Source organism: Vigna umbellata, chromosome 9, assembly GCF_029865625.1.
Source record: "Vigna umbellata cultivar VRB3 chromosome 9, Vumbellata_1.0, whole genome shotgun sequence".
NCBI lineage: Eukaryota > Viridiplantae > Streptophyta > Magnoliopsida > Fabales > Fabaceae > Vigna > Vigna umbellata.
Genome location: NC_142173.1, coordinates 12,358,541 through 12,384,872, shown reverse-complemented (window position 1 = coordinate 12,384,872; position 26,332 = coordinate 12,358,541). Strand labels below are relative to the sequence as shown.

The following is a 26,332-nucleotide window of genomic DNA, read 5'->3' as shown; positions in this document are numbered from 1 at the left end:
TCTAACCATTTACACCAATTAAATCTTCGTTTCCAGCCTTTTCCATCGTTTAATCGCACCATTTCACCGATTAAACCACCATACAACCCCGATCTCTAACCTTCACCAAACAATCCTTCGAATCTAGGGTTTGCTCGTTCCTTTTCCTCTTCAACATCGAAACCTAGAGTTTATAAATCTACGTGCTTCTTTCGTTGCCTCATCTTCTCCAACCACGCTTCAGCTCTAGTTCTCGGATGGTGTGGCTGCGATGGCAGTTGGAGCGCAACAACGGTGCAGCGAGAGAGCAGCGATGGTGCGATGGCGGTGAGAGCACAACGATGGTGCGGCAAGGGCGTAGCCGGTGGGTTTGCGTTTCTCTTCCTTGGGTTTTTGGTTCTGTTTCTCTGCAGGTGGATGGCGAAATGGATAGTGTTTGCAGTTTGGATGGCGAAAGGTCTCACTCCCACCGCCTGATGGAAATAAGCTGACTACCCGGCGCCAAAGAAGTCATAAAGAGCTTAGCCCGTCCGTAAGCTCCCTTCGTAAAGGACAAAAATCTTATCTGATCGGTCTGTCCGCTGGTGATGGGCTCCGATTAGTCTGTCATGCAGAGTTGGGCTCTAGGTATAAACTAAAGTTCATTTTGCAATTGATATCTTCTCTTTGTAACTTGTTTGAGAGTTAAATAACTTATGTAAACAACAATTTGTGCAAAATGTTCGTGGATGCAATGATGCACAGATGTATGATTGCAATGGAGTTAAATATTGAATAGGACACCTTCCTTTGCCCCCACTTGTGTAAAAACATTTGTAGGATAAGCTTGATATTAAAAAATAGAGAGAGAAGTTTAAGGCACAAAAGATAAGGAAAAGAGAAAGTAAAATAACATAGAAAAACAAAACAGAATGAGGAACCAAGATTAAAAAAAAATTAAAAACACTCTACTGCCTTGGTTGTCTATGAACCGAGGTAGAATCCAAACCTTTTTGACTCGGTTCAGAACTGAGGCGAAAAACTTATCTCTTTTTACATCACCTGTATATACGTCGGTTGCAGAACCGGTATATATAAACGAAAAAAACCCGGTGTCATTTTTCTTGACTGCACTGGTAAATTAAGTTTATTAGCTGTTAGTAAAAATTGAAATAATGATATATAGTCGTCTTTCTTCAAATTTCTAAATTAGAATTGAATTTTGTTAATCAATATATCGAAACAATTTATTAAAAGATATATTTTAGTATGTCTACGGTCAAAAAGTGTGTTTCCAATTACAAATTAAGAACTTAGTATGTGGGTGCGTGTGAAAAAAACTAGGATAAAATATGTTTCTAAAGTCATTATAATATCTTTTAAATTCAATTTTAATCATTCTAAAAGAAATTTATCCGTTTTTAATCTCTTTAATTATAAAATGCGAATAGTATAATTCCTTAAGTGATATTGTAATATACAAAGACAAAATAGATAACATTTAGAAAAATAAAATTATTCAATTTAAAAATTAAAAAAATAAAACATTGATAAGTTTTAAAATAATTATTCAGTTCAAAACATTTTATAACATCAACAAATTAATTTATCAGAAAAAAAAATGGAAGGTATTGCTCATTTCTCAAGAGTGGTGGCATGTCACGGGTGCAACACGGCTCAAAAAAAGCCAAACTAAAGGATGTGTATTGTAGTTATTCTACTTTTGTCACTTTCCCATTAAGTATTTATGATCGATGTTCATCCTCAATTCTTAAATAGCGTGTATGCAACTATAATTGAAATTCATGAGTATGACAAAGATGTCTTTGAAAAAGAAGTAGAAACCTATAATATGAAATTGTAAAGATCAATTAAACATTTCTGCAATTATGTTTTGGTGTCAAAAAAGGTGTTTTGGTAGCTTTGATTTATATGATTGAAAAAGGGACCCACCCAACTTGTTTTTATATAAGTTATAAAAGAGATATGTACACACTCATTTGGGATGCTTGGCCAATACGAAAAAAAGGAAAAAAAAAAAAACAATAAGGGAATCAAAGGAATGAACTATTTAATTTGAATTTTGGAAAATGAATCCAGAAAGAGAAATGCTAATAATAATAGTAGACTCTTTTATAATATTTTATTACTGAATAAAATGTGGATATTATAAACTAATGAAGTGATACTAATATTGAATGATCTCTCTCACATGACATGAGAAAAGACAAAAACTTAATTTATATTGAAATGTTCTAAAAAGGAAATTTTTTTTCTTTTTCTTTATTAGAAATCATATTAGTTCATGAAAGCAATGGAGGTAAAGATGTCACAGTTTTAATGAAACTTGAAGAAATGAAAGAGATTAAAATTCTAATCAATTAAGGAGATATCAAGTGAAACCAAATAATTTTTGTTGTATGTTTACATTTACGGGGTTTTAACTTTCTTTATTTTGTTTTAGGTTCATTAAATTTGAATAATCATTTGAGTTTTATTTTAAGACTTCATCATATATATCATTTTATGTATTTAAATATTAGTTAATTGTAGTTTATATCAAAAGAATGTCCAATATTCTAAATTTGAAATTTGAGACATGAAAAGAATATTGAAGAATGTAAAGATAAAGCAAGGATGTAGAAAAGTAAAAAGTATTTAAGGGATAAAGAATTACGTGGAACTTTTGCACTTTGGTTCCTTCACTTGCTTGTGTATAATGTTTAATCTGATGCCATAGTTCACGAAAACCTTTGTGTGTGTATATATATGTATATATACATATAACATTTGATTGTGTCTTGAAAATTTGTGAGAAAGAAAGAAAAGTTGTTAAGAATTGAGGAAAAATGTCTATCAGAACAAACCGAATGAAAGCAGTGCCATCACTGCAGAGACGGTTGACATCGGTTAAGAGCAGAGAAGAGCCTAATATTTCTTATAAGCTTGACAGGTTAATGTCTGATCTAACAGCCATAAAAGATTTGTTTTCAACAGTGAAAAGTAACGAAGAAGAACTCCTTGACACGTTAAAACTTGTCGATGATCTTCTTCGCAACTTCAAAACAGAAAAGTTCCACGAGATTTCCGATCGAATTTTGGAAACAGAGAAAGCCGATCCACAAAAGGGTGAGCTGCTAAATTTCTCTCTCTCTCTATATATATATATATATTCAAGTCTTTTGTATATTATGTTTAATGTTTAATATTCTTTACCATTACAAATATGATGTTAGTTCGGAATGAGATCATGGTATCTGATATTTACGTGAGTAATTTGATTTGCCCTTACAAGTTCCAATTTGATGGCTGCATGAACGCACGAATTTGGTGTACATTTCTCTATTTTTGGTTCTGATTTATTAGGGTTTTGGTTGCTATTACAGCCATAGAATAGTATGTTTGAAGTGATTTATTTATTTAATGAATTTGAAAGAAGGGATTTACTAGAGTAATTTATTTATTTAATGAATTTTAATTATTTTTAGATAGCCTGAATTGTTTGGATGGGAAATTTTAAAAAAAAATTAAAACTTATAAATTTTAATAAAATATTTTAAATAATTAAAATAATGGAATTTGAAACTTATTCAAGAAAAAGAAAGAAAATTAAAATTACACAAGTAGTCGTCACTTCTGCTTGTACCTTTTTATACACATTACGTATATATTTAAGAAAAAAAAATAAAATTGTTAAATGTTATTTCATAATTTAAATTTGACTAACAGTTTTTTAAAATTTAAATTTTAAAATACATATTTTTAAAATGAAATTTTATCTTAAAAGAAAAAATCAATTATTTTATCCAAAAAAAAATTACTCAATCCAAATAATATTTAAAAATAAAAGAAATTTTAATTACAAGTACTTTAAATATAATGTATTTTAAGTGTTCAGAATTATTAAAATTCTTCATCCAATCAGTAAAAAACAATTTTCTTTTCCCTCTGAGACAATACTTTTATGAGTTCGAGAAGACCAAAAGAAGTGAGTGGAGAATATAAGAGACTTTTTCAATACCAACATTAAAATCCTTAAAATTTCTGTGAACACTTGAGAATTTCATTGTCCATTTTGATTTTCTTATATTATATTAGAAAAACATGCTATGAAAATTGGCATTGTACTGATATATATATATATATATATATATATGTATATGTATATATATATATATGTATATGTATATATATATATATATATGTATATGTATATATATATATATATATGTATATGTGTATATGTGTATATGTGTATATATATAATATATATGTATATATGTGTATATATATAATATATATGTATATATGTATATATGTGTATATATATAATATATATGCATATATATATATATATATATATATATATATATATATATATATATATATATATATATATATATGTATATATATATATAATTTGAACAAAGGAAATTATTGTTAGGGAAATAGTATCATATTATTTGATATTATTATTTGATATGGACTTGTAGGGAGTGATGAGCCATCTTCAAGTGAAAAGGCAGAAGAAAAGAGTGGGAAAAAAGATGAAACGATTGATGAAAAGTTAATGAATTTGGAAGGCACGTTTAAGAACTTGAAGGCCAATTTTTCCACGCTGAAGAAAAACGAAGAACTACGAAGAAAGTTAAGGGAACTTGAAAATTTCCTTCAGAACTTCAACTCTAAGCTCGCAGAAGATGCAAATGAAGATGAAACAAAAGGATTAGAGCAACCAAGCCAAACATCAATGGAGGAGATGAATCAAGACTCCATTGGAGCAGGTGCTTCTCGGGAAAATAACCATTAATTCTTATTTTGTGAAAAAAAAATTATTTTGTTAAAAAACTTATTCTTTTCTCCCTTAAAATTGTTTATAGAAATCCTGCTACACCTATCACATTGATATTCGTATTCTATTTGTGTTCATAGGAACTGATAAGCCATCTTCTAGCCAATTGACAAAAGACAAGAAGAGCATAGTAGAAGAAGTTAAAAGCTCATCTGGGATTGCCAAGCCTTCACAAGATTCTGATCAAAGTGAAACAAAAAGTTCAGAGCTACCAAGACAAAAATCAAGGGAGGAATCACTAGATCAAGACTTGAAAGCCACTGGTAAGAACATCAACTTCTTTTATATAGAGAGGGGGTTGACAATAAAGTCTCTCATTAACAGAATATGTGATATATTATTTATTTAAAATTTGCTGGAAAGTAGAAAATTATACGTGAAATTTCATCTAGGAAATAAGACTCTCAATTTTTTATTGTTTTCAATATATTCTAACCAATGATGATGTAATTGTTAAAAAAATGACGTGCGAATAATATTGCTTATATGTTTATGGAAAATATCGAATTGATAATTCTTTTACAATGCACTGATTAATCTATTTTAAATATACGAAGATATACTAACTAATAAAACAATGATACATAATTTATTATCAAAAAATTATTAGAAAAAGTTGTTAAGATATGATGGCGCTATGTTTATATATTAAGAGTCATCATCATGGATTTTTAAGAAATTAAATTTATATGGATAAATAGACATGAGATGAAATGAACCCATCAACTTGACATATAGGCATAAGTTTTCTTGAAGCATATTTAAAAGAGAAAAACAAAAGCTCTTTATAAACTAAAATCAGCTTATATATAAATTATTTTGTGGTAATGTAGAAATTAATTTCAATTTTGTATATATAAATTGGTACCTGTATTTTATTTATGCTCATAGGTATTGAAAAGCCACCTTCAAGTCAAGAGACACGAGACGAGAAGAGTATTGCAGAAAAAAGATAGAAAGATTGAAGAAAAGTTTGAAAGTTTTATGTCCAAGCTAGACAAAATAAAGGGGATGTCTTCCAAAGAAAATGAAGAACTTAGGAAAAAATTAGGAGTGATGGAAGATCTTCTTCGAAAATTCAATTCTAATCAAAGTGAAACAAAAAATTTAGAGCTACCTACTCAAATAAAAAGGGATGAGTCGGTGGACAAAGGCTTCAAAGCCTCTGGTAAGAAAATCAGTTTTCTTTTATTTATGTATCGACAGAGAAGAATTAAGAATAAAGTTTCTAACGTAATCTATAATATATATTGTTTATTGTTGTTAAAAATTGTTAAAAACTGTAAAATTATGTGTTCAATCTATATAAACAATGTTCTTGCATTTTTTATCTGTTATGACTTACTTGAAATTCCTTATTTTATTTGTGCTCATAGGTGTGGATAAGCCAGCTTCAAACCAAGAGCCAAAAGACGAAAATTTTCAGGAAAAATATGTACCCGTTGATGAAAAGTTGGAGAGTTTGAAGTTGGAACTAGACAACATGAAGGCCAAGTTTCCCCCAGCCAAGGAAAATGAAGAAATGACTAAAACGTTAAGAACCCTAGAAGATCTTCTTCAAAGCATTGATATTCCTGCAGAAGATGCAAACCCAACTGAAACAAAGGGTTCAGAGCTAACAAGCCAAATATCAAGGGGAGAGTTGGAGAATCAAGTCCTTAAAGGTATTCGTATAAACATCAGTGTCATATAATTAGTAATGTCCAAGGTTTTAGGTTATGGTTGCGATTGCAATTTTTATCGTAATCCTTTATACAGTGAAACGTTGCCCAGAAATGTAACTGCAAAACTTTCACCGCTTGACATAATGAAAAACTAGAGATAAATATGACAACAATCACGACACGACATATTACAATAGCTTGAAAAGCTTACACTTTTAAATTATAATTGCTGTTTCAGTTCGTAACTTGATCATGTTATTCTCTTACCTTAAATTTTTTGAATTCTTAGATTTTTTATACAATTTTTTTAATTATTTCTTTTTCAATTCACAATTAGAACTGAAAGGCAAAGATTTTTGCTTTTCTATCCCTATAGAAATTGATATGATAATAATAGCGAGAGCTTTTTAGATAGAAAAGATTTGTTATTTCAGATATATGATTAGTTCATAGAAAATTAGTTCATCTATAATATCATATCACATATACATGGGTTTCTTCTATGCTGTAAACTCATTTTTTTTGTGTTTTAGATTCAATCTAAGTACATAAAGTTGCTTCTCATTCGATGCCTGTAATTTGTAATCTGTGCTTGTAGGTGTTGATAAGCCATCTTTAAGCCAAGAAGTACAAGACAAGGAGAGTGTGGAAAAAGACGTATCAGATGATGAAAAGGTGGAGAGTTTGAAGTCTGAGAGAGACAAGGTGAAGGCAGATTTAGTAACATTGAACAAAAATAAGGAAAATCTTCTAAAACACACCAACAAAAAAGTCTCAGATGAGAATGTCAAGCGTAAAGATTCCAAGGAGGAGGTGGTAGAAAAAGTAGTGGAGGCCATTAATAAAAAGATCAATAAATCAACTAAAAAGCTTGGTGTTAGTGAAATTGGAAAAAAAGCTAAGGAGTCATCAGAAAAAGGAAAAACATCCAAAACAGTGCATTACCCCGTACTGTCTTTAAGCCGAGACGATGAGACTGTGGTGCTAGTCTTGAAAAGGTTCCAAGCCAGTTATGATGCCCTTAATTCTAATTCAAAAGTTTGCTGTTTGTCTCTCTCGATTTTCAAAGAAAATGTTGTTATAATGAAAAGACATATAATTTACTGGTGGATTGGAGAGGGGTTTGTAAAAAGGTCAACAGAGAAAACAGCTGAAGAAGAAGGTGAGAATGTTTTCGACGAGCTTCTGAATTCTAATCTGATTGTACCACATGGTTCAGCCAAGTGTCCTGTTGTCAATAAATTCAAAATTAATCCTTGGATCCGCCACATGTTGGTATCATCTGTTCTGGGAGAAAATAAAAAACCCTTTGTATTTTATTCACAAATAACCTCTTGCCTAGTACTTGACCAACAAAAAGTTGAAATAGGTGGTGACTTTGCTTCGAAATCTGATCATTGGAGAAGTGTTTTCAATCTTGGTGCAAATTATCTTACTATTGAACCTCAATGGATGGCTAAAATGAAGAAGTTGGTGGTGCTTCAGCTTGGTCGTTGGCAAGAGTCTCCCGAACATCACATTGAAGTTGCTGGTTCAGAATTCATGACAGACACAAAGGCTCAAAAGCATCTGAAATATCTCAGCCTTCGTGGTATATCAAGAATATCAGCTTTGCCACCCTCTATTGCTCAACTTGTTAGCCTAGAAATTCTTGACCTCAAGGCTTGTCACAATCTCGAAACCTTACCTAATGAAATTACTTCATTGAAAAAGCTCACACACTTGGATGTGTCACAGTGCTACTTGTTGGAGAGTATGCCAAAGGGGATTGGGAAGCTCACTGAGCTCCAAGTACTCAAGGGATTTGTAGTAGGCAGTTCCAACAAGACTCCTACAATATCGGATCTTGCAAACTTTAAAAAGTTGAAACGATTGAGCATATATATTGGAAATGGGGCTGCGATCCAAGATAAAGAGTTTGAAAACCTGAGAAACTCAGAAGTTAAATGTTTCAAAATATCATGGGGTGTGTTACCTGAACCGACGTACAAAGATATTGATATCGTTCTCCCACAAGGTTTGGAAAAGTTAAACCTGGAAGGCTTTCCTGGTGAGAACACTCCAACATGGTTGAAACTCCTACCTTCTGAATTGAAGAGACTATACATAATAGGAGGAAAACTCAGGAGCATAGAAGAGCTAAAAGACAGTACAATAAATTGTAAGGTGGAGATCTTGCGTCTGAAATACCTAAAGAATCTTCAAATTGATATTGACCATATCATAAAGTTGTTTCCTTCACTGAAGTATGCCGAGGTGAAAAAAGTCAAAGAGCATAGCCGTGAATGGAGCATTATTGATGGTAAAAGTACACCCATTTCATAAACATTTCATAAATGTTCAATGTATTTTATTTGAAGAGAAATTTAGTTCACCCGAATATTTATTTGTACATATATATGATTCCAACCATGCATATTTGTTCAGTGTGTTGCAAGTCAGAAGTGATGAAAAAGTTCAGAAAAAGATATATGTGAGTTCTGTGGTAGGTTGGTGATTATTGTAACTGAACTTATGTTGTGTCTCTGATGCATTGATCAATTATATGTCAGTTCTAGCGGCATCTCATTGTCTCGACATGTCATAATTAAATCCAAATTATAACCCACACTTACGAACAAATTTCTGATCTGAAAACAGAGGGTTCTTTTTCTTTGAAAAGAATTCGACCACAGCGATTGCTACAAAACACCTAGGCAGAAAAAAATTAGCACATTAAAAGAACATTTCAAGTCATTGGTCTGTGTATATGAATGTATATCCTCACTCTAAGGTTTTGAGGGGGATTATTAACCTTTTGTAGAACTGAATGAATTCTCGAAACCTCTCGCACGTGTTCATTGCCCGAGACAGAAAATTAGATGTGGGCCTCCTAGTGTTCTTTTCAAGCCTCATTGTTCTTCCTTTTTCTTTTTCCACTCTTTTCCGCCCAATTCCTCTAACAGCAGACATCATGGTAGGTTGCATGATCAAGACGTATAACATGTAATCCGACAAAATCTTATTAAAATGCCGCAGTTCAATATCACCATTTTCACCATCACCGTTTCCGTGCTCGAGATCTTCAGCATTTTTTTCTTTCTTTATCTGCTCATCATTTTCGTTTTTATCCTCTTTCTTTTTTCGCTTCTCATCTTTCTCTTCCTCTTCATAGAACAAGAGACTAGTGGCAATATGCCACAGAATTAGGCCCTCGTCAAAGGTGAATTCATTGCGTTCCAAATAACGCATGAACTTGTTCAGATCCTCTCGTAATAGATCATCCTCCTGGATAACCCACTCACCTCTAGAGGAACATATTCTTTGAATACTTTGAACATCTTCTGCATCCCTAGATTTTCTTTTCAACTCGTTAAATATAAATATCCAAAGCTTCTCAAGCAATGGCCTCTTGTGTTAGTATTTTGTAGCTTGATTTAGTCCCACCTTACTTTCCATTTTGCTATATAAGCAATCTTAAGTAAGATTTATAAATGCACCAAATAAATATATTTCCTAGTGTAGAATAGACTAAATATACACATTATAACTCAATCACGTTAAATTGTAGTGCTGATTATTTCTCTCTTCCATTCTTTTATTGTTTTGTTTTTAATAATTGGTATCAAGAGCTATGCTTTGCGATTGTAACATTGTCTGAGTCAAAAAAATATTTGGTTATGATGACAATAACATCGGATATTGGAAGATGCAAATAGAAGACTACCAACAGACACTTGGGAGCTGATTTGATGTAGGCGTTATCAAATATGTATGCGAAACCATCCACAGCAAATAAAGTATATATTGATTCACAAACTTGTCAACCTAAAATTCGATGAAGGTATTCCGGTTACTCGTCATATTAATGAATTTAATACAATTATTGGAGAGTTGGAATAAGTGCAAATAACTTTTATCTTTGAGCTTTATGTTAGGTTTTATAAGTTTTCTTAAACTTATCTGCATATATATAAAGGTACCAAAAGCTAATGTATACACTTTTGAATCATATTATATGCATTTTGATTCTTTAAGAAAAGATTTTCTTGCTTCTTTGATTAAAACTTTTATTCTTATAAAGTTACAATTTTTGCAGTGAATCTTCACTTAACTTTATTAATATGCTAGATTGTGGTATTTCTATCCATATCCTTTATTTATTTAAAGAGATGTTCATAACCTCATTTATATTTATATTTATTATTCTATTTATTTAATTTATTTAATGAGATGGTCAATATTATTTTGATTTATTACTTTTATTTATTTAATTTAGTTACGTTAGAGCAACTACAAAAATCTGTAATTTTACCGGGGTTTTTTTAAAATATTACCAGCGATTTTAACCCCTGCAAATCATATTTCCCGCGGTTAGAAAAATTAGTGGGAAAACGTCCGTCGTCAAGCAAGTACCGGCGGTTTTGGAAAAAACCGCCAGTATTAGTGGGGGTTTCCAGAAATCGCCAAAATTTCCAGGGGTTTTGTAGAAATCGCTGGAATTAGTTGGGGCTTTATAAAAATTGTCGGGAATAGCGGGGCTACTCAAAAACCGCCGGAACTAGCTGGGGTTATCTCAAAACTGCTCCTATTTTTTATGGTTTAGTTTCCTGGGGTTTTAAAACCACCGAGAATTTGTATAGTTCATTTTTTTATTGTAATAAAATTATATTATAATAAAAATGATTTTATTGACAAAACAAACAATAAATTAATATGAACTAAAATTTAATAATATTGTATAAAATAAACTACATTGTTCAACCTAATATCATTTATACAACTATAACCTTTTTTCGACCATTTCTTGAGGAGCTTCGACCATTACTTGAGGAGCTTCGGCCATTTCTTGAGGAGCTTCGTCATTTACTCTTCTCTCCCCGTGTAGAAGCCACACTGTATAACCTTTTGGAAAAAGTTTAATAATTAAGTACTCATATACTTCTTCACGACTTTGTCATTTCTTAAAATTGCATTTATGACATGGGCATACTATCTTTCCTCTAACACCACTATTAGTGAATGCAAAGTCCAAGAAGGTATTCAATCCTCTCATATATTAATTTGTATTTCGAGGCATGTCTATCCATGATCTATCCATTACAACGACCTCTGTTCATGCCAAGAGGATTGGAAGGTTAGAATAAGTGACGATAATCAACAAAATACACTACATGAGATGAATTTACTAAACTTGGAGAACTAATCCAAGGAAAATCATTTACAATCGACTTTCCTTTTATGGGGAAAGTCAACTCACAATCCCTTAATCAAGGGATTTATTTCAGGAGCTAATTTCACAATTAGCTACTTTATTAGGATCGATTTTGTTTCACTTTTTATCTACATAAATCATATTATAAACTCTTGACAAACTACCATCTTATCATTCCAATTTCTTAACAACATTTGAAGAAGGAACTTCATATTTTAAGGAAAGAATATTTTAGGAGTAATATTAAGGAAATAATACACAACATAAAGAAATAAAAGTAATTTACAAGAACATTTTTCAAAAATGAGGACAAAGTCGGAAATTTTTGTATTACCACTTCAGATTTTTTAGCAGAATAGTCTCCAAATCTTGTAACACAGCTAATAAGACTCCCTGATACACAAGAAGTGAATACAAAAATGTTGTTATACAATTGATTATGAATTTTTAGATCATCAAAATAAATTAGAATATATACAAGAATACACTTACTAAAAAGAATGAAATTGATCTCCCAACATAAGTTGTGCCGACAAAAAAATTCACAAAATATGAAAAATTCTAATGTTGATTGAACAAAGCAAAGAGAATTAAAAAAATGAGTGAAGCTTTGATTAAGATCAAGAACACCTAAGAGGGTGACATCAAATATGCATTCATATGCAAATTGACTAATTCTAAATCTCCATTTTTCTTAGTTCTTTTCCACCCTCTCTCCTTATTTACTGCTTTATAATATTAATTATTATAATTTAATATTCATCGTTACTTTCATTTTAGAAAAAAAGAAAGTGATTTATTATTAATTCACCAAACTGCGTTGGTAGGAACCATCGTCCTCCCAAGTCAAGTCACAGGTCCTAAAAATTGGCCATAATGTATGTTCATATTCTAAAACATACATTTTTATTAATAAAAAAAAACACTTTTTACAAGGAACTAAAATATAATATTCAGGTAAATGCATAAACTTAAAATATATTTAACTATAAAAATTATTATCCAATCTAACCTAAAGTAACCACCCAAAAGATTATACACTAAATAAAAAAAAGACAATATAACGTGAAAAATGAAACATTAAAGTATGTTGCAATTAGAATTTTCAACTAACCAAAAACACTTGTCAAATCACTTCTATGTAGCTTAACTGCACATATTGTGATGATGAATGTAATAAAATAGAAATAAAAAAGTATGCAATTATTTAACTTCATTACTATATATACAACTTCAAATGCAATTCAACTCCTTTCTAGTTTTAAAAATCTAAACATTTGAACCAAAAAGAGTAGGCCGTTTAGATGTCTATTTTCCTAATATACTAATCTTTTAATTTAAAAATACGGAAACTAGGAATCTCTACCTTCCAAGTTCTAACATATCTAAATCTTTTAGAAATTAACCTCTGCTTCAACCAACAAGAAGATGATATACTTTTAAGATAAAAAATAAAAAAAATTTCAAAACAATAATTCATAGAGTAAATTAATTCAAAAATAGAAAAAAGAAAATAGGTTAATATAATTGATTAATGATGATGTAAGTGTGTATTAAAAATTCTGGTGAAATTGAATTATATATAATCAACCAAGCTGTGAAACCCCTACTTATGCATCCTAGTCTATCTCTGCAGTGAATTGAATGTGCTAAGAAAACAAAAAGTTTTGGGTTTATTCTATTACTACTCTTATAGGGTACATTATCTTGCTTCTAGATTGGTAATGGGTATAATATCATTTATAGACGATTCATTTTTTCCAGAGATGGTTTAATTTTTTTCTCACTTTTCTCAAATTATATTATAAAGCGCATGCAGATGTATAGTCGTAACTTACTACCTAAAAATGTGATTCCACAAAAGAAACAATCATACCTTGGAATCAGAACAGCAGAAGCAACCATTCACAATCAATCAGATTAAAGAAAACCAGGTAGTTATCCTAATATGTGAAATTGACAATTAATTCCCCAGCGAACACCTGCAATAAAGGAAAGAGAATAGAAAAAAGTGAACTACAAAGTGTCATTAAATACATTACATTGTAATAAAGTAATACTAATTAAGGAAACAATTTCCCTCTAATTTATAAAATTGAAAACTTACGTTGCAGATATACTTATCAGACGGTTGAAAAAGTTCTCCCAGTATCTATATTTAAAAATATTTACGAAATAATAAAACCCCTAGCCTCGCAAAGTCCAGGTTTTTCCACTCAATGGCCTCCCAATCGTGCCTCATAAGAAACACTGATGCTAGTAGAAGCTGGTTGGCGCAGAGTAATAGCAGAAACAATTCCAGTTCTAGTTAAGCTGCACAAAGCCCTTGGCCTCTGCTGTGAAAATTAAAATAACTTTGCTACAATGTCCTGAAACACAAAAAGACTACAATCAAGTAACATTTAAATTTAAATTAATGTACTATTATAAATAAAATATTAATAAAAGATAGAAACTACAACTATAGGACAGCTGCAGCAAAAGAAAATGAAACTGTGTGAACTGGTACAACAAAAACTTAGTAGAACCTACAAAAGCAACACCAGTAAAAAAACTGTTAGAAACAACAAGAGATGTTAGTAAAGTTAGATAACTGACTAAGGTAGCAAAAAGATGTTAGTCACAGAAAATTAGAACAACTGAAACCGTTAGTATTGTCAGACAAATCTTAGTTAGTAACACTAATTTGTAAAATAAAATTCAAAACTAAAGTAGACTAAACTAACTCTTACTTATAGCAAAAAGTAATCACACAAATCAAACTACTACAAGAAACATCTTAATAAAACCATTTAATAGAATTACTAAAATCTAAACCTACCAATTACAAAGGTTAAAAACTATTTAAACTACTTCAGTAAGACAGAAAACACATTTAAAACTACTTATGACTATCTAAAATATAAAGAAAACTAGACACATGAAGACTTAATTATAATTTAAAATAACATCAAAAAGGAAGCTATGAAGAAGCATTAGCTAAGCATCAAAATAGGTTCAAAGCATAGAAGGAGAAGTTACATAAGTGGAAGGTGAATCTTGAATTTCAAAACATCTTATGCTTAGGTTTCAATGTAAGCAAAAGTCAAAATAATTTGCTTATACCAAACCCTCCAAGAAAGAAAATCTACTACAGGAATTCACAATCTTTACACAAAAATAGAAAGGGACTTCAAACCTTGATAGTTCACCAGAGCGACAATCAAAGTGTTGTTGCTATAGCACACTATCCTGTTTATCACTCCAAAACAAAGCATATATTGGAATAATTTTTCAACTTAAGCTTTGGTATAATGAATGATTTAATTAATGACATCTAATGTCATCATCCTAGTACTTATATTTAGATCCCCTACCACCGTCTTACCTCCAATGTTGCACTTGAGAAAGCAACTAAAACAAAACTGAACCTAAAAGCAGTTACAAGTTACAGTAGAAAAGATAAAATTTAGTTACAGTAGAATGTTCTTTATTCTTCAAATAGTGAAAGAACAATATATTTGAGAAAGTAGATTTGGAGGGAGCATAAGAAATCCCCCCGAATTTGAAGAAAATAGAAAAGAAAGCAATGGGCTATAGTAGCTAAAAAATTCATCATAGTGCAAAGCTGTCCAATATTTTCTCATATCAGCAATAGGAATTCCTTCCTTTTCATGAACAAATAACATTAACACAATCCTATCAAAGAACATTGGCAGGAAGAGAGAGAGACATATTTAGAGTCACATGCATTCCCTTTCTATCAAAATGCCCATATATCATAGAAAACCCAAACTTTAGGCAATAATTTTGCAATTATGGCCTAACTTGTACTAAAACAGAATTATAGCTGGATGAAAAATTAGTAACTTGTTGACACTAGGAACCAGCTCTTGCAAAGCCCTGATTCTTTCAGCTATACTGTATGGATCAGTAGCCTGTCCTCTTCTAGCGCGAATTCTCTAGGTCACACTGTTAGTGGATATGGGGCAGTCGGAACAGTAGTTGGCAAAATCGAATACAATAGTTAACAACAGCAGCAAAATACAAGAGTTAGAGACAATAGAATCAATGACTAAGGTACAGGAGACAAACGTGTAGAGTGAAAATGAACGAAGAGAAAATGAAGTGACCTTGCCGCTTTCTAAGCTGCGTGAACCATAGATGTGAGGAATTTCGAGAGCAAATCTACAGTTCAGTTCCGAGAGCACCTCGACGAACAATAAGGCGCCTCCACGCTGCCTCGAAGCCTCGCTCAGCCCACAAATGCATCCACGCCTCGACACTTTGCTCAACCCTAACAAGGGGGGACCAACACCAAGATGGTGCAGAGAAGGCGCGGGGAAGGTAGAAGAAATGAGTGAAGGTAGAAGAATTAGGGTTTGGGAGAAACTAGAGAATCAGGGAAAGGTAGAAGAAATGAAAGGCGCTGGGAGGGGTGAGTATTATTTAAGGGGATACATTAAAAAAAATTGAAGAAAATAGAAAAAGGGGTAACTACAATTTTAGTCAAAACCGCCGAAACTTATTTGGGGTTTTTAACTCCGCCAGAACCTAACCCCTCCTAAAATATATTATTTTTTAGGTTCATAATCTCATTTTAATTATTATTTTGATTTGATTGAGGTGACCCTGACCTAATTTTTTTAATACCTTCAACTATATGATGGTTTTAGTTGTTCATGTTTGGGTTTAATATTTAGTAATTGTTGTAAATATATATATATATATATATATATATATATATATATATATATATATTATAAAATGATAAATAAAAATTTGATGTATTAGTTAGAGGTATAATCTTGGAAATTTAAATGAGTAGCCTATTAGTTCATTATTCCGAAATAATACTTATAATTGGAAGTGTAACTTTGTAGATTTAAATGAGTATATTATTTTTATTCTGACTTGCCACTATGAGGAAATTTATTTGAATTTTTATAATGATATTATAGAATAAAATCAATAAATTTATCTAGAATTTTGATGTATTGTTTTGATATATAAGAGGTTACACCGGAAACTAATTTCTTAACTAAAGTAGTTTAGCCTTAGCCATTATTTTTAAATATTACTTTAATTTGCATTTGCTTTATGATATTAACCTCAGAAAAAAAATTCATACAAAATACCTCCATGTTCGAAGAATATAGTATGAACGTAGGTTAGCAAGACATTATAGTATGAACGTAGTTTATCTCTAATAAATTGTGTGCTTTGTATATAATTGGGATAGTATACCTTTTTTTATTCAAAAACAAAACACTTACGCAATCCTTTACCCTCTCCCTATTTTTCTTCTTGAAGCACAATCGCTTTAATTTTGTACATGTGTTGTCTTTCAAAATACTATTTACCTTTTGTTTTTTGAAGTCATTTACGTTTCTGCATTTACTAGTAAATTTTCATTTGAATGCATTTTACGTTGTTAATTATACAAAATTATTTGGTAATTAAAAGTTATGTACACAACATTTATTGAACTTTTGAAAGTTTTCATACTTTTAATCGAGTTATATATATATATATATATATACATGTGTATATGTATATATATATGTTAGATTGATATTGCATCTAATACTTTTTTTAGGAAATTTACTTATACAGAAGTTTACAGTTGTAAGATGAGAATGAACTTCCCTAAGTTCTTATATCTTTTACATTCATTTTAACCATATCATAAGGATGGTATAAACTTATTGAAAGGACATGAAAATTGATGCTTCTGTTAAAAGTAAATCTCGAAACTAAACAACAAGATCATAAACACGCACTGTATGTATAGATCAATTAGAATCTGACTTTTTGGTGATCTGCTTAGCTATCCAACCTGACATGGTTGCAGCAACATAAGGAATACCATGACAATGATAAGCAACACAGTTAATGTTTTCCTCAGTGATTTTATCTTGTTTTTCCAAACACTTCTTCACAANATTTGAATTTGATCCGCTTTCCTTAAATGGCATTTTCCATCTGGAATTATAGGACACAAACCCATCCTTTAACAAAGGTATGCTTTCTACTTCATGGTTCCCTTGTGTTACCATCCATGGTCTTGAACTAGCAAGTGGCTGCACTAGCCTACCAAAGGAGTCCCATCGATGCTGGATGTAATCAGCATATGCTAGGTCTCCTGGAAGTAGATGAACGTTATACTTACATTGGTCAATGTGATCCAATGTTGATTTAGTCCATTCAGTTTGACCCAAATCCCCAGCCACAGCAAAAGTGATTGGAAGTTGAGCTGGAGGAGTTCTGAGCTGGAACTCGGGACCTTGTCCACCACATCTATAATAGTACACAGAATCATGTTCTAAAGGACCAATAACGGCATGGTGTATCTTTCCTGAGTTATAGAACACATAACTGTACGAGGTGGTCTCTCCTTCAGCTACAGAGCCATATTGCCCTGGCAGTGTTCCATATTCTACAATTGAAGGTGCAGAATTATCATCAGTAATCCAAGTAACTCTCATGTGCTGGTCTCCTGCTAAAGAAATGTGTACCTGGAATATAAACTTTGATGATAAGAATCTAAATCAACTGATACTAATTGAGTAGTTCAACAATTAACATAGAATTCACCAAAATAAAGGAGGGCAGTTTAAATTCAAATAAGAAACATTCAATGAAAGCGTTTTGCAGAGTACAAGCATTACAACAAACAAACGATCACTACAAACAGACATCATATAATGATTTCTCACCACTTAAGACACCCTGTTTTAATGAGGAGTATAATCACAAACATATTGAGGGTGCAAATTGAATACCATCCACATTGCAGTGCCAACCTCCCAAAGAAATTTTCATCATAACAATCAAGATCAAATATGACTCCAATCACAAAATGCTGCTAATCAATTAGTCTAATGTCATGGACCTCAACCAAGTAGTCACAAATCAAAGAAGTGGTGCTTCACTGAATTTCACTTCAATCTCTCCGTATATCACAATTTCTATTACATAAAATCCCTAAGGGGAAAAATATCAAAGAAAGGAGACATCTCTCTTTTTCCCAGGGGGAATCCTTAGAATTACCACAGCTTAGCTTTCAATTCGCCTCTGACCATCAAATGAAATGTGAATAACCCGCCCTCCCCTGTTTGAAACAAAGGGTGCTTCCGGTTCTGTCGGTGCTTGAAACAATTTTGTCTTCTCCATATTACTATATCTCTAGAGTCAATAATTTTATATGAGGAACTACTGAACTCAATCACTTGCTGCCGTTACTCTTCAGTTTTCTGTTGAGGTCTATCCTGTAGAGGTACTCCAATTGGATCAGTGATCGATTTCTAGGTTTCGCCGTAAACCTAGTTGGTTACTTCCAATTACGTAAATCAATAGTTCAAACCGCACTCAAAGGTAGGGCATTTCCCATTTTTATAGGAACTTCTGTACCAGAAACAATGGTATCTCCAATTATAGCCCCTCTGGGGTGTAAAATATATTTTTTCTCACCATAGTAGCAGGGCCGAAACCGTGTAAGAACAAAGAATTGTGCTCAATGAGGACGAACTTTGAAATACCTCATTCATTTATGTAATTCACAAAGTAAAGGAAAACCATTCTAAATTAAGACACACCAGAAACATAAACACTTAGGGTCCGTTTTTATGAGATTAAAAACTATTTTCTGCAACAACTTCAAACTACTCACCAATTAATCTCTCATCAAAATACTATTATGTTTTGGAAATTCTATCCAAAACAAGTGGTCTAAAATCCTAAAAACACGAACACTTAGATGCTTTGTCTCATTCTTCTCTTATTTTCGTCTTATTCAACCTATATCCCAATTCTACACAGCCATGTGCCACCACTCTGCAACAACTTTCGGGACTCTGCACCAACTTTCGGAACAACCTTTTCGTCCGCTAAACATTGTACTAGTATAGATTATCCATTAGATTTCTCAGTGACTAATCTTTATCCAAAAATCTGGTTGGGTTGCGGGAGTCTCTCATTCCAACTAATTTTATTACATCTACAAAACTTAAAACCGAGATCATACTTAAAAGACACAAGTCCATTCCACCCAGTTTTAAGTGTGATCTTCTTGGTTGAACATTGTTTACTTGCATGTTCAAAGTTAATAACAGTTTTGAAATAAAAATGAAATACACCCATGTTAATCTTTCTTATTTTTTCCTTGCAAAAACCCAGATTCTGAACCAAAAGCACAAGAAAACAAAGAATGGAAAAGAGTGGTATTGATCAGCCATAAGCAAAAGGGTATATAAAAAAACTGATTTAATTGAAGAATACAGAGTGTTGAAGAGTCTGACCTGTTGAGGATAAGAGGAGGGTTGAGAATGCCATGGAAGATGCAAAGCTTTTCGAGGCGGAGGTCGAATGTAATCAGCCGCAACAGTTGCAGACCGAATCAATAAAACCGTTAGGAGTAGTTTCAGTTCCATTTGTGTGTCAACACAAACCTCTGTCAATAACGTTGGATCAGCACGATGACAATGTACTTCTGGAATCTATCATCACTGTTCACCACGCCGGGATTCAAGTCCGTGGATTTTGGCAATAGTGCACCACTTTTTGTTTTGTAACTGTGTGACTGATTAGTTTATAATATTCACTCGATCAACTTTTTGTTTCGTTCAATATACTTTGAATTTTTCTTTTAAATAATGATACGGAGTTTTATTTTGAATACTGAAAGGGGATACATATTTATATTCCACGTTATAAAGAAAAATACTCATAAAAATATAATTTTTTTGTATTTAAAAAAATTAATATCAAATAAATATAAAAAATGAATTTGTATAAAAATATTTATTTTATTTTACTTTTGGAGATAAAATACCTGCTACAGAGTTAATATCGTACAGCAAAATCCGTTTAGCAGAGAAAATACCTGGTACAGAGCTAACATCGTACTGCAAATATTTGTTCTATCGTTATTTATTTATAACATTCAAATTCTTAGTATTAATGATTTTTAGACCAATTATTTTTATAATTTAGTATGAAATATTCATTGAAGTTAAATTTATTTAGATAAATATATTTCAAGACACGATAAATAAAACAATAAAAAAATCTCAATAAATCAAACTAATATATATATATATATATATATATATATATATATATATATATATATATATATAACTTAATCAGCATAAATAATGTTTCATATTGATTTCTTCTTAAAACACAATTCTTTATTTATATATTGTATCAGATGACTCCAGACGGCCCCAAATAAACACATGGGACGGATGGTACCTTTCAACACACTCAGACCGGACGGTCGTGACAGGTAGGTCTCCATATACGATCAAGGTAAAATACTGATTAAAAGATTGGGCTCTGGAATGGGCCGTGATTAAGGACTTGCTAATCTTAGGCCCATGACCAAAACTATAAATACAGGTCAAAGGTAAGAGATAGGCAAATTCATTAATTATGCATTTATTGCAGCACCTAAACAACCGATTGGACCTTTACTGACTTAAGCTTCGGAGCACCTTTAATAGGGACCCTCTCAGACGTACAGGACAGACAAACTTTGACCAGCAGAAGAAAGGATCACGGCCGAATGGAGGCAGCGGAACAGATTTAGGTGACTCGAACCCATAAAGGAACATATATAATTTAACTTTAGTTTGTGAAAAAATTATTGAATTTCTCATTATCAATTTACAAGTGTTTATTTAGAAATTTGAACATGTTATTTGGAATATTAGATATATTACCTTTATATTTTTTTATCTTTTATCTTTAGTTTATTTGTAATTATTTCTTATTTGTACTTTAGACTTAACTCATTTTTTTCTATTCTTATAAAGGGAGAATCCTATCTATATATTCAACATAAGAAAGATTAATGTCATACATAATTTTCACTATATTCAATAGGGTATTATAACCTAAGGTTCTTTTGAGAAAAAAATTTATATCAGCCACTACACCCATCATTATCAGCGGCCCCGTCATCTACCATCGTCGTCTATCGTTACCCTTATCGAAGTTCTAGTTTTGACCGTCGATTACACAGTTTGACCGTTTCATCAATGACACTTTCATTGGAACTCTTACGCGCTCTCAACACCTTTCGAAGTTGTGGATCTACTCTATTTTTCGCTGTGCATGGTGGCCATGTCTCGTCTCCTTTAGGAAGCAATTTAGAACATCAAGGTCGCTCTTTTTTCTCTTTCAGGTTCATCGTGTGTGGTCGCACGTTTCATCTCCTCTCAAGTAGCTATTTAGAGCATCGAGGTTGCTCATTTTCATTTTTCAAGAATCTTGGATTTCTAAGGTTTCTCTCTCCTGTTCATCTGTGATATCTTCTGTTGTTGTCTCTTTCAACTTCCCTCCTATCTCTATTATGTTTGACGTGACTATATATGTTTTTTCTCTCATGAAAAAGATGACTTTTGTTAGTTTATTTATAGCCGTGGTGACTCTTCAATAATGACATCTTTATCTATTGGATGTCAACAATACATTCTTTAACGACAATTTGCGAGAAGAAATTTACATGGAGCAACCTCTGAGTTGATCAGGGGAGTCTTCTGGGTTGATATTTCATCTTTTATGTTGTCTTTGCAAATCATTAACAATTTGGTATCACTCAGAAGCATATATATTCACTAAATCTTTATGGATTATATTAGTAATAAGCTTGGTACATACAATTTGTATGTACAAGCTTGAGAAAGTGTTAGATATATTATTTTTATCTTTTATTTATATTTTTAGTTTATTTGTTATTATTTGTTATTTATATTTTGGACTTAATTCATATTTATTCTATTATAAATAGATGATTTTATGTGTATATTCAATATAATGGAGATTAATCTCATACATATTTCATTGTATTCAACATTTTTCATAACTTGAATATCAATATTTTGATTGGATATTCTTTCACAATCACACTTTGTAAATTAGTGACTAAATTTGCATGATGATATAAGAGTATTAATTATAAACTTTCAAAAGCTAAAATTATAAAAAAAAATTTGGTGTTTTCACTTTAATGCTTAATAACTACTACTTCGTTATTTTTTTAAAAATTATTTTGTATATGTAATTAGTTTGTCTAATATAATACATTTTTTTATTTTAATATTTGTTATCTATTTGAAAAACATTAACCAATCAAATTTTCAAGTGAACACACTCACTTATGGTCAAGTAAAATATAGTATTACTAGTACTTTTGAAGGTTAATGTATTAATATTAGTATTTTAAACAATTGTCTCATTAAATTATTTTTTTCAAAATTTTAGAAATAATTGTTTTTATCTTATAAAAGATGAAAGGAATATTATAAAACGTTAACGTTGATAACTAATTAGTAGTTCAAAAATAGGAAGGTTGGTAACATATTTAATTTTACTAAGGTTTGAACTAACTTATTTATGGTTAACAAAATGTTTTTTTGTAGATGAAACAAAGAAAATTATAATAATTTTTACAAGTACACTAGTAAAAAATCGTATTTTTAACTCGCACATTACGCTTTGGTTGTTAAGAAACCAATGTCTAAAGAGAATAGTGTCTCGGTTGGCAGGGTGAACCGAGACATAAACCTCACAGGGCAGAGATACTCCCTCGGTTGTCAGGATGAACCGAGGCATATAAGCCTTTCTAATTGGACCGTGGGACCTTCAAGTTAGGGAACTTTTCCCCAAATGCCTCTTCTCCTCTCCTCTACACGCGAGTCTTCCTCGTTCTCTCGCGCTTTACTCGCACCAGCCATAACTTCGTCTCCCTCGTTCTCTTGCGCTTCACTCGCACCAGCCATAACTTCGTTGTCCTCAGCTTCACAGATCCACCATCACAGAACCTTCACTGTAAGTCAGATCCACCATTTTACCTTTCCTTCATTCTCACCGATTGAAATTAACCATATACACCAGTTAAATCTTCGTTTCTAGCCTTTCCCATCGTTTAATTGCACCATTTCACCGATTAAACCACCATACAACCCCGATCTCTAACCTTCACCGAACAATCCTTCAGATCTAGGGTTTGCTCGTTCCTTTTCCACTTCAACATCGAAACCTAGAGTGTATAGATCTGTGTGCTTCTTTCGTTGCCTAATCTTCTCCAACCACACGTTCAGCTCTAGTTCTCGGATGGTGTGGCTTCGATGGCGGCTGCGATGGCAGTGAGAGCGCAGCGACGGTGCGGCGAGAGAGCAGCGATGGTGCGATGGCGGTGAGAGCACAACGATGGTGCGGCGAGGGCGTAGCCGGTGGGTCTGCGTTTCTCTTCCTTGGGTTTTTGGTTCTGTTTCTCCGCAGGTGGATGGCGAAATGGATAGTGTTTGCGGTTTGGATGGCGAAAGGTCTCACTCCCATCGCCTGATGGAAATAGGCTGACTACCCGGCGCCAAAGAAGTCATAAAGAGCTTAGCCCGTCCGTAAGCTCCCTTCGTAAAGGACAAAAATCTTATCTGATCGGTCTGTCCGCTGGTGATGGGCTCCGATTAGTCTGTCATGCAGAGTTGGGCTCTAGGTATAAACTAAAGTTCATTTTGCAATTGATATCTTCTCTTTGTAACTTGTTTGAGAGTTAAATAACTTATGTAAACAACAATTTGTGCAAAATGTTCGTGGATGCAATGATGCACAGATGTATGATTGCAATGGAGTTAAATATTGAATAGGACACCTTCCTTTGCCCCCACTTGTGTAAAAACATTTGTAGGATAAGCTTGATATTAAAAAATAGAGAGAGAAGTTTAAGGCACAAAAGATAAGGAAAAGAGAAAGTAAAATAACATAGAAAAACAAAACAGAATGAGGAACCAAGATTAAAAAAAATTAAAAACACTCTACTGCCTTGGTTGTCTATGAACCGAGGTAGAATCCAAACCTTTTTGACTCGGTTCAGAACTGAGGCGAAAAACTTATCTCTTTTTACATCACCTGTATATACGTCGGTTGCAGAACCGGTATATATAAACGAAAAAAACCCGGTGTCATTTTTCTTGACTGCACTGGTAAATTAAGTTTATTAGCTGTTAGTAAAAATTGAAATAATGATATATAGTCGTCTTTCTTCAAATTTCTAAATTAGAATTGAATTTTGTTAATCAATATATCGAAACAATTTATTAAAAGATATATTTTAGTATGTCTACGGTCAAAAAGTGTGTTTCCAATTACAAATTAAGAACTTAGTATGTGGGTGCGTGTGAAAAAAACTAGGATAAAATATGTTTCTAAAGTCATTATAATATCTTTTAAATTCAATTTTAATCATTCTAAAAGAAATTTATCCGTTTTTAATCTCTTTAATTATAAAATGCGAATAGTATAATTCCTTAAGTGATATTGTAATATACAAAGACAAAATAGATAACATTTAGAAAAATAAAATTATTCAATTTAAAAATTAAAAAAATAAAACATTGATAAGTTTTAAAATAATTATTCAGTTCAAAACATTTTATAACATCAACAAATTAATTTATCAGAAAAAAAAATGGAAGGTATTGCTCATTTCTCAAGAGTGGTGGCATGTCACGGGTGCAACACGGCTCAAAAAAAGCCAAACTAAAGGATGTGTATTGTAGTTATTCTACTTTTGTCACTTTCCCATTAAGTATTTATGATCGATGTTCATCCTCAATTCTTAAATAGCGTGTATGCAACTATAATTGAAATTCATGAGTATGACAAAGATGTCTTTGAAAAAGAAGTAGAAACCTATAATATGAAATTGTAAAGATCAATTAAACATTTCTGCAATTATGTTTTGGTGTCAAAAAAGGTGTTTTGGTAGCTTTGATTTATATGATTGAAAAAGGGACCCACCCAACTTGTTTTTATATAAGTTATAAAAGAGATATGTACACACTCATTTGGGATGCTTGGCCAATACGAAAAAAAGGAAAAAAAAAAAAACAATAAGGGAATCAAAGGAATGAACTATTTAATTTGAATTTTGGAAAATGAATCCAGAAAGAGAAATGCTAATAATAATAGTAGACTCTTTTATAATATTTTATTACTGAATAAAATGTGGATATTATAAACTAATGAAGTGATACTAATATTGAATGATCTCTCTCACATGACATGAGAAAAGACAAAAACTTAATTTATATTGAAATGTTCTAAAAAGGAAATTTTTTTCTTTTTCTTTATTAGAAATCATATTAGTTCATGAAAGCAATGGAGGTAAAGATGTCACAGTTTTAATGAAACTTGAAGAAATGAAAGAGATTAAAATTCTAATCAATTAAGGAGATATCAAGTGAAACCAAATAATTTTTGTTGTATGTTTACATTTACGGGGTTTTAACTTTCTTTATTTTGTTTTAGGTTCATTAAATTTGAATAATCATTTGAGTTTTATTTTAAGACTTCATCATATATATCATTTTATGTATTTAAATATTAGTTAATTGTAGTTTATATCAAAAGAATGTCCAATATTCTAAATTTGAAATTTGAGACATGAAAAGAATATTGAAGAATGTAAAGATAAAGCAAGGATGTAGAAAAGTAAAAAGTATTTAAGGGATAAAGAATTACGTGGAACTTTTGCACTTTGGTTCCTTCACTTGCTTGTGTATAATGTTTAATCTGATGCCATAGTTCACGAAAACCTTTGTGTGTGTATATATATGTATATATACATATAACATTTGATTGTGTCTTGAAAATTTGTGAGAAAGAAAGAAAAGT

At 31.6% G+C, this 26,332-nt stretch overlaps 1 long non-coding RNA gene and 2 pseudogenes across 6 annotated transcripts; 1 reads left to right on the top strand and 2 right to left on the bottom strand.

Annotated features, from left to right (window-relative positions):
* Positions 1 to 2,788: 2,788 nt before the first annotated feature.
* On the top strand, positions 2,789 to 9,046 carry LOC148192570 (uncharacterized; annotated as a pseudogene).
* A 2,076-nt stretch (positions 9,047 to 11,122) lies between these two features.
* LOC148192569 (uncharacterized) lies at positions 11,123 to 16,083 on the bottom strand. Of its 5 annotated transcripts, XR_015781955.1 has the most exons (6): positions 15,781 to 16,081; positions 15,518 to 15,619; positions 13,776 to 14,037; positions 13,545 to 13,650; positions 12,003 to 12,061; positions 11,123 to 11,565 (listed from the first exon to the last, which is right to left on the bottom strand). It is a non-coding gene; the product is annotated as an uncharacterized LOC148192569 (long non-coding RNA). The 5 variants fall into 5 exon arrangements; XR_015781952.1 differs by having other exon boundaries at positions 13,776 to 15,619; positions 15,781 to 16,083; XR_015781954.1 differs by having other exon boundaries at positions 15,518 to 16,081.
* A 1,359-nt stretch (positions 16,084 to 17,442) lies between these two features.
* On the bottom strand, positions 17,443 to 20,237 carry LOC148192568 (purple acid phosphatase 18 pseudogene; annotated as a pseudogene). Its single transcript, XR_015782282.1, has 2 exons — positions 19,948 to 20,237; positions 17,443 to 18,165 (listed from the first exon to the last, which is right to left on the bottom strand). The product of XR_015782282.1 is annotated as a purple acid phosphatase 18 pseudogene (transcript).
* Positions 20,238 to 26,332: the final 6,095 nt, after the last annotated feature.